This window comes from Bidens hawaiensis, unplaced genomic scaffold (genome assembly GCF_021521415.1).
Source record: "Bidens hawaiensis isolate Kalapana, Puna unplaced genomic scaffold, B.hawaiensis_p1.1 tig00006968_1, whole genome shotgun sequence".
Lineage (NCBI taxonomy): Eukaryota > Viridiplantae > Streptophyta > Magnoliopsida > Asterales > Asteraceae > Bidens > Bidens hawaiensis.
In genome coordinates, this window is record NW_027491478.1 from 750275 (window position 1) to 754260 (window position 3986).

The 3986-nt window shown below is 36.6% G+C and overlaps 1 pseudogene across 1 annotated transcript; it reads right to left on the reverse strand.

The window, feature by feature from the left end:
* Window positions 1-956: 956 nt before the first annotated feature.
* Window positions 957-2859, reverse strand: LOC143634040 (RING-H2 finger protein ATL13 pseudogene; annotated as a pseudogene). Its single transcript, XR_013153778.1, has 2 exons — window positions 1110-2859; window positions 957-1050 (listed from the first exon to the last, which is right to left on the reverse strand). The product of XR_013153778.1 is annotated as an RING-H2 finger protein ATL13 pseudogene (transcript).
* Between the last annotated feature and the right edge of the window lie 1127 nt (window positions 2860-3986).

A 3986-nucleotide genomic window follows, 5' to 3' on the forward strand; every position in this document is an offset into this window, starting at 1 on the left:
TTTATCGTTTTACCTTAATTATGTAACAACTAACTTGGTCTAGTGGCAAAATGGTATTACAGGTTCTAGTCTCACTTGAGACAATTTTAAGCTTATTTTAATACAAAAAGTTTTTACACAGCCTAGGTTATAACCAAGTAAGCACATTTAAAAATTTAATTGTTTAAATCATTTACATAAGGCCTATTCTTTTTTTTTCCTCTTATATTATTTCTCTACTTATTAGAGTCTACGAGTCTTTTTATTCGATTCAGCCTAGTCATATAAATTTTCGAAGATGATCCTCATAACTATATAATATGACACATCTATTAAGTGTCCTCTCAAGTTCTATCATAATAAAACGTCCACAATAAATAATATAAAACATATTATAGCATGACATGTCTCATTCATATTAAGTTTTTATGACGATAATGCACAAATAAAATAAATATAAACACCATATAAAACTTAATGTACCTATTAAATTATCAGCATAATAACTCTAGGGCCCTATACAACTTAATGTAAAAAGACTCATACGTCGAATTTAATTTCATAAATTCCATCATAACTTTATTCATTCTCATCTTTACTTTGAGAATTTGAAGTTCGCTTATAATCATTTAGTGAAGTAGGGCATTATGGGGGTAGGGGTTGGTGGAACATAAGTGTCCTCTCTTAAATAATATTTAAAGTGATTAATTTTATTGTTTGTTTGTTTGTTTGTTTGTTAAATTCAAGTATACAGAAGTAACAAAACAAACCTTGAACTCATTATTATTGGAATTAGCTAGTGCTATGTTAATCTCTAAATAATACAGAGAGAAGGTCTAATTAATAATGTAATGTTTTTAACACAATGTTAATCTTATTAGTGTGTTTTGATAGCGCGCATCACTCAAATTGTTTGTAAAGAGTGCGCTCAATCTTAGCTCGTACAATTTTCGAGCCAATTAATCTTGCTCGCTAAACTTAGCTTAAGCTAAAGCAATTGCTAGCTACGCAGCCTGACTTGGAAAGGGCATTTTTTGGACTAAGAAAAGGCCATGTATATAAAGATTTGATCTAAAGAAACCAATCTACATATAAAATTAGCATTAAAACCAATCTACTCTACAGGAAACCTAAAGAAATCAATCTATCAAATTGCACGTATATATAAAATTAGCATTGAGAAGGAAATCTTGTTGTTTCTTTTTACTAATCATGATCTAGTCTACCCTAAAAATATTGGACAACACCCATAAAATATCAAAAAGGTACATTTAGATGGAGGAAACTTTTAAACATGTGTTGAAGCCAACGAATGATCCAACTTTATTTGATGCCACCCCATAAGCCAAAATAAACTCCTCCTTGCATAAGATGGTGGATTTGATGCTTCTTGATCATCATCATCCCACCTCCTAATATCCATTTCAGAATTAGTCCTTGCTTCCGCCTTCAATCCATCAAAACGGAATGAGAAAGACCCTCTTGATGATGGCCCAATTGTGGCACCAACCGTTGTGTTCGACTTTTCTTTTTTCCCTCTAAGCCAAATCTTGGACACCGAAAAGCTATCCCTCTTGCTCTTCCCATTCCCACCATTACCACCACCACAAACTTCTATTCCTGTGAAATCTCTCCTTGAATCGCCACCACATTCTGACATTGCCGGGCGGTGTGAGGGAGTGATTGGTAGGGAAGACTTCTTGCTTGCTTGTTTCTTCAATTGGGTACTAATTGCTACTTGTAAAGATGAATTCTCATTCATTACATATTCAAGAGACCCCATTGAAAAACACCTCCTTCCATCTATTGCTTGCTTTTGACTATCACCACTATCCACATTCTTTAACTTCCCAAGCTTAATAGTAACAATCTTCTCCTTATTTCCATCTTCTTTTATCATGTCACCCTTATCAAATTCAAATCCTTCATTACTCACTCTTTGGATTGATGAACCATTTGGTTGATCATAATCAACAATCTCTCTAGAACTCTCAACACTCCCAGACTCAAGAACAAGCACAATTGGTGAGCAAGAACTTGAAGTAAAATCAGAAAGCAAACTACCTCTACAAAGAGGACAAGTGGAGTGAGACAATAACCATGTATCAATACAATCCATATGAAAAGCATGACTACATTTTGGCAATAGCCTAAGCATGTCTTCACTATGAAACTCACACAAACACACAACACAATCAAAAGGATCTTTCACACCAGAAACTGATTTGTAACTGAAAACAGGCAATGTGTCAATGAAAGACTGGTCAACCCCTGAATCATGGAGATGAAATAGTTGTTGTAACTGGCCTTGAAGTGCAGTCACATTATCAAACTCATCCGGATCCCTATTAATGGGCTTGAAGAAGTATCTAACAAGAAGATGAAGCAACCCAGAAAGGAAAACAATGATAGCAAGAATTACGATGATTAGTAAAACACTTGGACTCATCATATAGTTCAAATTGAGCCCATGTGATTGGTTGCCTGTAGTAGTGGCCGGAGGTTGTGGTTGTGGTGGTGGGAGAGGCGTCCGAGTGTAAAAATAAGGTCTTTCATATTTAGAAACATATGTTTTCTTATACATTGTTTCTGGACAGAAGAGAAATTTGTAAAGTTTGAATCTTTATTTTGGAAAAACTAAGAGATCCTCATGTGTTAAATATATATGTATGTATATTTAAGAACCCATGAAAGATTTTATCAAGATCTCTAAGTTGAATGTTTGGATGGAGCTTACAGGTGTTGTGTGTATGTGTGTGAGAGAGGGAGAGAGATGAAAATGGAGTACTCTGGCAGAAATAAAATTTGAAACCAGAGAACTAGATTACAAAAATAGAGAGGAAGGGCAATGCATTTATTGATGTTTAGCATCAAATTGAATAACATGAACTCACGAAGGAACAAATGTATTTTTTTTTCTTTTTTTTTTACCAGCAAATGTGTTGTTTACATTTGATAATTATGTATAAAGCTACTTGTTGTGGTTTAAAAAAGGGATATTGGTTTATAATACTCTTAAGTTTCCCTCGTTGGTAGATAACACTCCCAACTTTCACTTTGTCTCCCACTACTCCCAACTTTCAACCTATTTGTTTTTATCACTCCCCCGTTAAGTTTAGGCTAACGCCGTTAACTGAGACGCTGATGAGGCTTTGTTTAAAATTTTTTTTTTTATTTTACTCAGATGATGTGTCAGCTTACGTGGCTACCAACTTAACTCATGAGCCACCAACATGACCTAGCCGCCATTCCGGTGACGGCCGCCGGAAAACCGCATGTCGGAGTTCACAACCGCCGACCACATCGATCATCTTCACCCAAGTCATCGGCAACCTCCATCTTCATATACCTATTCACCACATAGTCGGTACCCTACACATCACAACCATGATTCAGGCAACCTGAAAAACGCACGACAAAACGACCTCCGGTAAGGCTGCCGGAAAAACTTCTTCCTGTTGTGAAGAGATCCACCATTCAGCTGCCTTAAACACACAATACATGTAAACATATTTGATTTATATTCTAGATCCATATTCAAATAACAAGTCGTTGAAGAGACAATAATGCCTGAGTTTGCTGAAGATGATAGCAACGAATCAAGAGAGAATGGACGAGCAAGGCGACACTAGGCGGAGAAGAAGAATAAACGAGGCAGTAATTCTTGAGCCAATTTCGTTCAGATCTGTTAAACTCTAGTCAGATCTAAGGGTTAGTTGGGGTTAACGGAGATGAGGCTAACGATAGCGGTGGTTAACGGAGATGACGGTGGCGATGGTGTGGTTAACATAGATGGCAGTTTAGTTGGTGGTTGGTAACAACGGTGGATCTGAGGATGACGACCGCAATGGTGGTTAGGGGGATGAGTTTAGCAGCAAACTTTTTGATGATGATAGGTTCCAGTGGTGTCGGTAGTAGGATAGTGGAGATGGTTGTAGGTAACTTTGGTTCAGTGGAGACTGATGTATAGTGGGTGGTGTAGGGTGGCCGGAGTTATGGTGATTATG